Genomic DNA, 12,318 nt, shown 5'->3' on the forward strand with positions numbered 1-12,318 from the left:
TGAGAGCATTTCAGACCACCTCTTTTACTTGTAGTTGTTTTTTATGATTTTTAATTTACTTGGAACTGTTTTTATTATTTTAATTGAAAACAGTTTTTTCTGATTTTATTTGATAACAGCTTTTTATCATTTTAATGTTTGTCTATATGTTGTGAGTGTATTATTGTGAGTGAACATGTAACTTGTTGCTGCCTCTTGGCCCAGGACTCCCTTGAAAAAGAGGTTTTTAATCTCAATGGGACAAAATAAATAAAAAATAACACTAACACCAATATTTTGGCTTTTCAATAAAGGGACTTTGCGAGCAATATTAAAGCCTTAACTAATTGAGAAATTGATTGTCTTTTATTGGAAAAAGGAAAAACACGAGGTTCGAAGAGACCCGGCCTTCTGTATGCCTCAATACATCTATTGAGTGACTTTTTTTTCACTCACTCACTACACTAACACCAATATTTTATTTTTAAAGTTTGTTATGTAAGATATTAAAGTGTGCAGAGTGACAGGCACTTGCCCATCGCTGCAGCTGTGTGTCTGTTTACACCACAACACACACACACACACACACACACACACACACACAACACAACACTTTTACACACACACACACACACACACAACACTTTACACACACACACAACAACACATTAGCATAGCATGAGAGAGAGAGAGAGAGAGAGAGAGAGAGGAGAGAGAGAGAGGGGGGAGAGAGAGAGGAGAGAGAGAGAGGGGGAGAGAAAGAGAGAGAGAGGGAGAGAGAGAGGGAGAGAGAGAGAGAGAGGAGAGAGAGAGAGAGAGAGGGGAGAGAGAGGGGGAAGTGCTATATAAAGAATGTGAGGCAAATTCAGGATGTGCTGACTAAACCGCATCATGCCACACAGCCGAGACACGGACGTGAAATTGGATCCTGGACGCACGCCAGCAAAACATTGACCACGGCAACAAACTTAAACTGGTGCATTTACTGTGATGAAATGTGATGAAAGACCCTCCTGTTTTAACTCAGATTATATTTTATCTAAAACAATTGTAACACATTTGGCTTTGTATCGCAAATTGTGTTACAAGATTGCAAACAGATACATTATTTATATTATGTGGCAGCCATCTTAAAAGTGAGCTATTAGTTTTACATGGGCTACAGAACATAGGCCTACTACAATGAATGCACTGATAAAACATGATGCACTGTTATCATATTTAATAAAATCATTAAAGCCTATATATGTTTGGAACTAAAGATACTTGTTTGCAAAGTTAGTATCTAAAACTGTCAAATAAATCAAGTCAAGTACAACTTTATTGTCAATTCTTAAAATCAGCAGGAATACATAAGGATCTAAATGGTGTTTGTCTCTATAACCCACGGTGCAATAGGAACAATAATTATATAATAAAATAAAGTAGATTAAGGTAAAGATCAACAATATTTACATTAAAAAAGGGTACAAAATAAAAACGGTCAATATAAAAAAGGATAAGTAAAAAGTAGATCAATTAAATTGAAATGTGCAATGTAATGAACGAATGAACAATATTTACCATATGTCTTGTGCGATATGCAGTCAACTGGATGTACATTAATGCAGTATTAAGTAGGCTATCACATCCCCCTCTGAAATGTAGTGGAACAAAGAAGCATGAAATGGAAAAATTACTCGAGTGAGGTTCAAGTATCCCTACTCACCCACTTCACAAGAGCACTTCACTTTACAACTGTTATCAGCTAATAAGCGGGTGTAGCCCTGTGTGTATACTATCTATGGTGTGGCCCAGATATCCCAAGTAGGTTAGAAGTACATTGAGGTCACATTGACTGCACCTTATACCAAGAAAAGGGAACGTTTACTATCTATAACCTTCATAGATAGTATATAAAAGATAACCTTGTGTACACATAGACAAGTAGGCCTACAACAACTGCATGAAATATATTTTAAAACAATAAGTAATGCTATTGGTTACCTTATTGGTGTTAAGGGTGAATTGAAGACTCGCTTGTTTAGGCCAAAAGCAGTTGGGTAACTTCTGTCTTTTATATATTGGTAATTTTATCTTTAAAAAAGAAAAATAATTCATTTTATTTTGAGATGTATTCTTTACTATGCTTTTATGTTCTAATCTATGCACACTGTAACCTGTTGTTGTGACCCCGTCTGTGAAAAGCGCTGAATAAATAAATAAATGTTACTTACTTAGCCTACTTACTTAAAGGCTACAGAATAACAACAGGCTGTGTGTGTGTGTGTGTGTGTGTGTGTGTGTGTGTGTGTGTGTGTGTGTGTGTGTGTGTGTGTGTGTGTGTGTGTGTGTGTGTGTGTGTGTGTGTGTGTGTTACAGAATAACAACTGTGTGTGTGTGTGTGTGTGTGTGTGTGTGTGTGTGTGTGTGTGTGTGTGTGTGTGTGTGTGTGTGTGTGTGTGTGTGTGTGTGTGTGTGTGTGTGTGTGTGTGTGTGTGTGTGTGTGTGTCTCTGCATACATTTTGGCCCGCAGCCCAATCCGCCATGCTTCTTGGTAGGCTTACAGCAGCTGGGAACACAACGTCCCGGCCGAACCAAAAACGCTTATAACGCCTCTATGCTCATTACAAACCGCGGTATTTTGGTCCAAGCGAGAATTACTATTTCGAAACATTAACTGCAAAATAGAATTCCATGTCGTCACGTAATTTTTGGGATTATCTTGGCTATATATCGCACGAGCCACCACCACTGGCATTTCTGTAGAACGCTCTCATACATAAAGTCTTACGTCACCGAAACCCGATAAACATAATGATAAACAATACACAGGCACAATGCATATATTTTCCCCGTCTTCTTACCTGTGTGTTTGTGTGTTTATATTATGTCTGTAATAATCCCATCTGTCGTTACGTCGCTGTTTGTTGTGGTCTGATGCTGCTCGCCACTGACAATGGAGCCTGTGGCCACGCCCCCCTCCCCTCGTCATTGGACAAGAGAAAATGCATATCGCAAATTTCCACCACCACCCAGTCAAAACCATAGATAGTCCCTGCGTTCCAAATCTCATACATTTTCTTTTTACTACACTACATACTAAAGGACAGAAGAGTTGTAGGGCCACAGACAGGAGAGAGAAAAAAAATCAGATAAGGAAGTTTGTTTTTCATTATGTGGAGAAATGTCAAGAATAAAGACGAATACTCCAAATTGCTATTGGAGTTAGTGGGGCATTTATGTATTTTCAGCATACTATAATTGACGTGCATGTATTGGGACATCCTAAATCTTTTTCTGGCATACTAAATAATAGAGAAGTATGGGTATTGGAACGCAGGGACTGTTTCCACCACCCAGACAAAACAACACGGATGGACATGTACTATAGTAGGCTTATATACTATCTATGTAGGCTACTGTTGGCTCTTTTAAATCACCGTTCTGTTTCCGTTTTAACCTGAAATTTTAATTTCGCATTTTGAATAATTTTTTATTTATTTTTATTTTTTGAATGTGTGCTCTATGCTTGATGTATTTTGTTCTTACTTGATGTATTTTGTTATTGCTTATGTAAAGCACCTTGAATGGCCTTGTGTCCGAAATGTGCTCTAAAAATAAACTTGCCTTGCCTTGCCTTACTCAAACTACCACCATTGTATTGGGATAGGTGATTTTGGTGTTTTGTTTTCTTTTTTGTTTTCATTTGTTTATTTATTTTTGTAAGGCTTTGTACATTTTGTCAATATTAGAGTATTGTATTGTTTATTTTCTCTCTCTCTCTCTCTCTCTCTCTCTCTCTCTCTCTCTCTGTCTCTCTCTCTCTCTATCAGTTGTTATGTTATTGTATATTTGATGTATTTGCATTGTATATTGTGTATCTATTGTTGTTTTTTACGTTGCATTTGTTTGACTCAGCGTCATTGAATATCACCCCTCAACTGATCATTCCAGTATAAATACAGGTTAAATGAAATTAAATAAAAAAATTAATAAATATAAATAATTTGATGCACATTATGGTAATAGTTATGAACAGTTGAATAAGGGGTGTAGGGGAATACTTAAAGGCCTACTTCACCGGTTGGAATATGAAGGTGTATTGAACTCGGAGATCCTATGAAGTATAAATGTGCAAAAAAAATTTAATCGGATCATCTTAGCCTGAGAAAAGGCAGAAAGAGTGTTTTATGGTCTCACTGTCTAACCCTACATTTCTCTTTCTGTGACATCACAGAAAGAGAAATGTAGGGCTAGGATGATCCGATTTAAAAGAAAAATTGCACATTTATATTTCATAGGATCTCCGAGTTCAATACACCTTCATATTCCAACCGGTGAAGTAGGTCTTTAAGCTCCGGCTTCCTCTCACTTTTACAAAGAACTCAAAGAAGACAGTTGCAATCTAGAAAACCACCACTAGATGTCACCAAAATACTCTGATATTACACACTGTACCTTTTAATGACAATATTACACACACACACACACACACACACTCACCCTCCCTCCCTCCCTCCCTCCCTCCCTCACTTCCTCCCTCCCTCCCTTGTTTTAGTGAAGATTTGTGAAGAAGTATATTCAAATAAAAATGCAATGAAAGACCCATTTAAATGAATGTGGACGCATTGTAATGAGAATTTCAGCTCAAAATGTATTGACACACATTAGAAATGAACTTGTGTGTAAATGACACATCGTTCAAATAAGAGTAGAAAATAGTCTTTAATATTGTGTGGTTTTCACTTAAATTATTATTTGGCATTTTTATGCTTTATTGACAGTGTAGAGACAGAGTTGAAATGGGGCAGAGAGGGGAGTGACATGCAGAGAACGACCACAGGCTGGAATCAAACCCGGGTCCGCTGCTGGCCGAGGCCCATGGGGGGGCCGCCCTATACCAACTGAGCTAAGGGCGCCCTGTGCCTTTTATTTTGAAAGGTTCGCAGCCATATTATTGATTTTGTGAGAATGACCCCATGATGTTCTACACATGAGACATAAATAACATTTTAAACCAGTTGTGTTCTTTTTTGTTTCCCTCTTTTTAGTGAGACAGTAAAGACTCTTTACACCAACAGAGACAATAAACAAACAATTGTTCCATTTATTTTTTTATTTTCATGTCCTGAGGAAAAGCCACCAGGTATGAAGACAGACGTGCTTTAGGCGCAGTCGTCTGTGTTTTCATCGTCTTCTTCGGAGGAGAATGGATCCTCTTTTAACTTTGCTTGCAAGACTGTGAGTATTTCTTTCTGGAGTGTGCCATGGTTCCTGCAAAGTTTTCCAACTTTGCGTCCTTGCTGTGGAACGGAAAACATAGAAAAATAAATGCCGGTCTATGAAATGAAACATTGATATGACCTTGGTGCATTATGTTTCTAATTTACATGTTTATTGTTGCTCTCTCTCTCTCATGTCACACTTAATCATGTAGTATAACGCGATTAAAAAAATGTACGCAGATTAATCGCACTTCTATAATGCCCTTTGACCCGGTGCAAAAGTGGTGCGCAGCTGCACCTGTAGCTTGCATACACAGCCCGCACGGGTGAAAGGGAGAAAAGTAAAGAGAAAAGCAGGGGAACGGGCGGGGCCGGGGGCTCTATGGACGGTTTATGGGATGCTTCGGGAAAATAAGCATGAAGGTAGGAAGACATCTTACTTTATTCTCCGCAGTGTCTGATAGCCTACAGTTGACAGTTGAAACTTTGAATGTCCACTCGTTCTTCAGCGTTTAAAAGTTTACTTTATTTACTTAAACAAATGAAGGTTCGACTTGTAGGCTACATACAACTACTATTCTGTACAACTGAGCTCCATGAGCACGGTCGAAAACAATTTGCCTTCCGGCATGCAATCACCTGGCGTCCCTGCTACGCCTGATTTATAGCCTTGCATTGTACTGCCGCCAGGCGGTCACATTAGGTAAAACAAACAAACAAAGAAAAGGGGTCAATGGCTCTTACATGCATTCACATTAAACAGGGCGCTAAGTGCTTTGCTAATAGTAGCCGTCACAAGACTAATTGATGCAAAATAATTTGGCTTCTGTTTATCACCTTACTAATGTCCCATCACATCTGATGAAAGAAGAGACGGTAGTTAAATTGATGGGCTCTTGTTGAATCTGCCACATACCTGCCATGAAAACCTGACTCCGTAGCGCACGTAGGTAGCCAGGTGTTCACAGTTTCTGCGAGTGGGGAGCCAGTGTCCACCATTTCCAATCGTTTCTTTGATGTTTTCTTCCATCTGAGCTTCAGTTTGTTTTAAGCTTTTAAATTGTTCTATGTCAAGGTAATTGTCTTCCGTGGGCTGGATGCGGTCGGATCGTGTCAGAGTGTCAAACTTACAAGAAGATACTTTGCGGTCCCTAGTTGACGCTGTCATGGATGTGAGAAAACAACACTGTTAAAAAATGCAAAAGAAAGAAATACATTTACTAGCCACTGTCTTGACAATTTGCTGTTACATTTGTATCACAAATAACCTACAATGTATTTTGTAGCGTATAGGTAAGGCTATACAACTATAATCTTTATAGCCACTCTACGTTTAAAAGCAAAACTCTCTTTCTGTCTTCAGCTGACTGCACTTCTGGCGATCAGACCCTGGTTTGCTTGCAATGTGAAAGTGGGCAATACCCTATTTTTAGCGAGCAGCAGCATAAAAACTATGTGCTCCCATTTGAGTTCAACTTACCTGTGAAATGAAATATGTTTTCTCCTGCTTGTTTTTTGTGCTTAGGGTCAAGTACCGCAATCTCCCTGTCACCCACCCAGATGGCATAGTGAGTGTACGGAGTGTGACGGAAGGCAAGGATATCTCCAAACTTATACTGTCGATTAAAGAATTGCAAATACATTAAATTAAGCACAAAAAAGCGCAGCTCAACCTGTACAAATATCGATGTAAACATTTGAATGACTTTAGACAAAACAAAAAAAAATTGTTATAATTTTATCTGTATGGCACCTTTCAAAACATACCCTGCGTTCCAAATCACACTCTTTCTTTTTACTACACTACTAAAGTACAGAAGAGTTTTAGGGCCACCGGAGAGGAAAAAAATCAGATAAGCAAGATTTTTTTTTCTTTATGTCGGGAAATGTCAAGAATAAAGACGAATACTCCAAAATGCTATTTGAGTTAGTGGAGCATTTATGTATTTTCAGCATACTACAATTGACGTGCATGTAGGGGAGAACGGGGTAATTTGTCACACGGGTTGGTTGTCACAATCGTTATATCTCGGAACCAGAAGGCGCTGTCTGTGAAATGTTGGTATGTAAATATCCAGAATTTGGATAAGAGGTCACCTACATAGTCTTCCTTGGAGTTAGACTGCTGAATTTGAGGTGAGAGGACTGTTTGTGTTTTTCATGTCAAATTGAAAATATTTAGCTCCTCGGTATTTTTCTTCTAGGCTTTTACACAATGGGTTTATAACAAAACACTTGTTACCCATAAAAAGTGTGAAGGGTAAACTATAATTTAGATTGTGGTTAGCAAGCTAATTAGTTGTCAGATGGTTGTTGGCCTTGATGCTAGCAAAAAATTCAAGTTGGGGTTGGTCGTCACATTTTTGGGGGGGTTGGTTGTCACAAGTTATCCAAAGGCTACAGCCAGAAAAGGAACCCAATAACGAAATAAATTGTCAAGCTGTATCCTCACTGACACCCCAGAGAAGGAAAGAATAGAGCAGGAAAAGGCAGCTAGCATGCAAAGGAAAAAAGGGCAACAAAATCAAAACAACCCAGTGCATCCCAAACTAGACAAGCTGCCAAGGCTAGAGTAAGTTATATAGGCCTATTTGTCAACTTGACAATGCAATTGCATTTTCAAATTTAGTTCTACTTTCTTTCCTTCTTTTCAAGATTATTCCCATTAAGATAACATTGTGACAAACAACCCCATAGTGTATGACAACCGACCCCTTGATGGGGTTGATTGTCACAATGTGTAAGGGTGTCTTTGATGATTAATTTCTTCTTTATTACAATAAGATAGAAAAAGTGAGGGGTACACATTTCAAGCTAACACTTTAAGCGTCAATGTAATGTAGGAATGACTATCGAAAGATGTTTAGGTGATGAGCAATTCTCAGTAGAGTAAAAAGTGTGCCTACTTACCCCGTTCTCCCCTATTGGGACATCCTAAATCTTTTTCTGACATACTAAATAGTAGGGAAGTATGGGGATTGGAACTCAGGGTAAGTTACATAGTGATTCAGGAGCAAGATAAAAACAGTAGTCAGTTTCAAGACAACACACACATAGTAAACAAAGCATGGTCAGACCACAGATAGTATATAGGGTCAGACGGACAGAGATACACAAACATGTACATAATAGGCAACATAAGTTAAAGCTACTTACGGTGTAAGATTCATCAACAGCAGCCTAAAGCAGGTTTTTGAAAGAGAAAAATAAAACATAATATATATCTTAAAACAAAACAGTATCCAGTTCAACCCAGCAATCTACAAATGACAAATAAATAATGAATAAGTTCTAGTTTCTTACTGGAGTCACAGGCTTAGAGGCTTCACCTCCACCATCAGTTTGTAGAACGGTTGTCATGACTCACGGCTTGGCAGTCTCTCCTTCTCCTCTATATGTTTTCCCTTGTCTGTCTCTCTTTCTTGTGTTCCATGTGTCTGTCTCCCTGTTGGCATGTGGGCGTGGCGGCTCTCCGGGGCAGACTGCTCCAGATGTGGATCGTTGGCTAATCAGACCTCTCTACTTAAGCCTGTGGACTCCAGTCATTCAGAGCCAGAGTATAATACATATCAGAGCGGTACATTACCCGAGATCAGGATTACCTATGTTTGTTGTTTTCTTCTAAATCTCAGTTGGAGTTAGTCCTAACTCTGCTCCTCTTTCTCCTTCCGTGCCAGTTACCTCCGCTGTTCACCTTTCCTGCTCGCCTGCCTGCGGGTTCCGGATATCCACTTGCCTCTGCTCGCCACGCCATTCAGCCGTCCAGTGTCCTGCCTGCCTGCCTGAAATAAACATTGTTCTAAACTGACTACCTGGGTTTTCTGTTTGCGTTTGGGTCATCCCGGGCTATCATAACAGAATACTCAGACCCTGTTCACCAGGCGTTGGCGGCACAAGGTTGTGCTTATGGGACAACATGACGTGGCTCTCCGAGACGTTATGTCCTCGCTGAGGGAACTCTCCTCGAACGTGGCGACTTTGGGAGGGCAGCTCCACGGAGTCATCACGCAACTAGTTCCTGCAGCAGCATCCGTTCCTGCTCAACGAGACCCAGTTCCTGCACCGGACCTTCCGTATGCCCGAGAGCCTCGTGCCCCCGCACCGGAGCGCTATTCCGCTGATTCTGGGGTATGCAAGTCGTTTATTCTCCAGTGCTCGTTAGTTTTTGAGCAACAACCCAGCTCTTATGTCACGGACCGGGCCAAGATTTCTTACGTCATTGGATTACTCTCGGGACATGCTTTGACTTGGGCGTCCTCGGTGTGGGAGCGGCAGTCCGCCGTATGTTTTTAGTTTTCTAGCTTTGTAGCAGAAATGAAGAAGGTTTTTGACCATCCGGTTCGGGGCAGGGACGCTACTAAACATCTTCTTCAACTCCGACAGGGGACCCGTCTGGCCGCCTGCAGCTGAGGATGCATTCTGCGAGCTTAAGAGACGCTCCTCCTCAGCTCCCATCCTGGTGCAGCCCGATCCAGCTCACCAGTTCGTCGTCGAGGTGGACGCTTCGGATCTTGGAGTGGGAGCAGTGTTGTCGCAGAGAGCCGAGGGAGACAACAAGCTTCATCCCTGTGCCTTCTTCTCCAAGAAGAGGAACTACGATGTCGGCAACAGAGAGTTGCTAGCTGTTAAGCTGGCGCTGGAGGAATGGCGCCACTGGCTGGAGGGTGCGGCGTCTCCGTTTACGGTATGGACAGATCACAAGCACCTGGCTTACATTCAGACTGCTAAACGGTTAAACTCCCGCCAAGCACGTTGGGCCCTGTTTTTTGGTCGGTTTAACTTTACCCTCACTTTTAGACCCGGTAGCAAGAACATTAAGCTTATTTTCCCCGTCTCCTTACCTGTGTGTTTGTGTTTTTATATTATGTCTGTAATAATCCCATCTGTCGTTACGTCGCTGTTTGTTGTGGTCTGATGCTGCTCGCCACTGACAATGGAGCCTGTGGCCACGCCCCCCTCCTCTCGTCATTGGACAAGAGAAATGCATATCGCAAATTTCCACCACCACCCAGTCAAAACCATAGATAGTATACAAAAACAAACACAAAACAACACGGATGGACATACCTATAATATCACCTATAAACAGTTAAAAGAGAGACACTGAATATTTGGAGTGGTCTCTTAATTTTTTTCGAGAGATGTATTTAAGCTACTGGAACAACTAGCCTACTCTGCAATGTTTTTATTGAACTAAATGTAATGATAAACCTACAGATCTGAAAATGTAGCCTAGGCCTACTCACAGTATCAAAAGCAAAGACATATTATATTGTCACTGTGGTAAGATATAAAAAAGGGGAAGCCTATATTTTCAAGGAACTCCTAATTTTAGTTGGATACTCTCCCAGAAAAAAAGAGAGTGTTGCAATCTAGAAGAACACCACTAGATGTCGCAAAAATACTCCGATATTGCACACACACACACCTGATGAGGATGGTGACGAGATATGCGGTGAGGTGACGCAGAGTGCGGACGTCATATAACAGGTCTCCAAGTCATTCTAATGTGCAGTAATAACCTAATTAAAATCTTGTAGTATCCCGATTTTTTTATCCAATCAGGAGAGTGAACGCTACAAACCGTCACTTGTCTCACTCCTATATACTATATACACTCCATGGTCTCACTGCCGGTGCACGCCAGAGCAACAGATGGGTGAATGTGTATGCGCCTACAATGGCAGAGCAGGTAAAAATCCTTCCCAATGTCTGTTTTGATGTTTTTTATCATGTTTTATCCGGTTTTATCACACTTTGGGATCTGAGATTATGCTAGATAACTTGCTGCTTGAAGACCGCAGTGCATTAATGTGGTGACGTAGGGACGAGCGAGGGGACTGCTAACTGCAGTAACTGACAGGAAGTTATAGCTAAAAGAACCATTCCGCTTACTCAGCCTTTAATTCAATCAGGATACATAGCATTGATTTGCCTAATTTACCCACTATGTTGTTCATTTTAGAAACATTCTCCATTCTAGGGAAATTATCCCAAAAAATGTGTTTGATGTGTTTATTTTCTAGCCTGGCTCCGCCCGCCCGCCTACTTCCGGCCAAATTTTATTTTCCCTTCAGTAGTCAGTCTGGGTGTACAGCCCATTTCCCAGTTTTGCCGGAGATTCGACAGCCGGTCCAATCAGCGAACAGAGCGAGTGGCTGAGAACGATGACGTCGAAGTCGCGCTCCAGTTTCAGTTGCCAGAAGCCGGCTCATGACACACGTGACGACCAAACGTTATGCGATTGGTTGGCTAATCCAGAGTGGCACTGGGCAGATCCAATAGTTTTAAACTTTAACAGACACCCGCCTCCATGAGTGAACGTTTGCCAATTACAGCACTGCCAGACCTTCTGTACAAATGAAATGAAGTACGATGGTCTGGTAGCACCAGGCTATTTATTTTCTGCAGTGCTGCAAAGAAATATAGTATATACGATTTGCACCTACTTTCTCTATTAAAAACCTACTTCACTGGTGGGAATATGAAGGTGTATTGAACTCTGAGATCTGAGATGTAGTAGGCCTATAAATATGCAAACATTTTTAGAAATCGGTTCATCCTAGCCTGAGAAAAAGGAGAAAAAGTGTGTTATGGTCTCACTGTCTAACCCTACATTTTACTAGTGAAACATCACACTAATACAAATGTAGGGTTAGGATTAACAGGACAGCTGGGCCAAGGGAAGACTGAGGGAAGAAAAACCTCATTCATTATATTAGGTTATATAATGATTTTATAATGACAGAACACCGGTTCCGTATGGGTGAAGTATTCCTTTAATATACCTGCATATGTTTGGACTTACTGGTTAAACTGCAGGTTATGTTCAATAAACAAATAAAAAACAATTATTCATTGTATGTGATGGAGTGTCTGTTGTTGCCGTGGTTACAGACTGACACCACTCATATGAAGCCATGACATGTCACACAGTCAAACTGGGAAGTTAAAGGACCGGTGGAAATGGTTTCTCTGCTGCGGTTATTTATTTATTAACAGACAAACAGTATTTTTGATTTGATTTTATTAGGATCCCCATTAGCTGATGCAGAAACATCAGCTACTCTTCCTGGGGTCCACACAAAACATATACAAAAAAATAAAAACATACAAAAAAATAAAAATAAAT

General features: G+C 40.5%; 1 protein-coding gene across 2 annotated transcripts in view; it reads right to left on the reverse strand.

The window, feature by feature from the left end:
- Positions 1-10,101, reverse strand: part of tmem106ba (transmembrane protein 106Ba) — a 17,693-nt gene extending 7,592 nt beyond the window's left edge. The window contains exon 1 of one of the 2 annotated variants that reach the window (XM_080040131.1): positions 10,028-10,101. The gene's annotated coding sequence lies outside the window, so the exon portion shown is untranslated. Of the gene's footprint in view, positions 1-2,825; positions 2,911-10,027 lie in introns of those variants that run through there. The other variant, XM_080040132.1, reaches the window with a different exon arrangement.
- Between the last annotated feature and the right edge of the window lie 2,217 nt (positions 10,102-12,318).

The sequence above is a fragment of the Ammodytes marinus genome (assembly GCF_949987685.1).
Source record: "Ammodytes marinus genome assembly, chromosome: 13".
Lineage (NCBI taxonomy): Eukaryota > Metazoa > Chordata > Actinopteri > Uranoscopiformes > Ammodytidae > Ammodytes > Ammodytes marinus.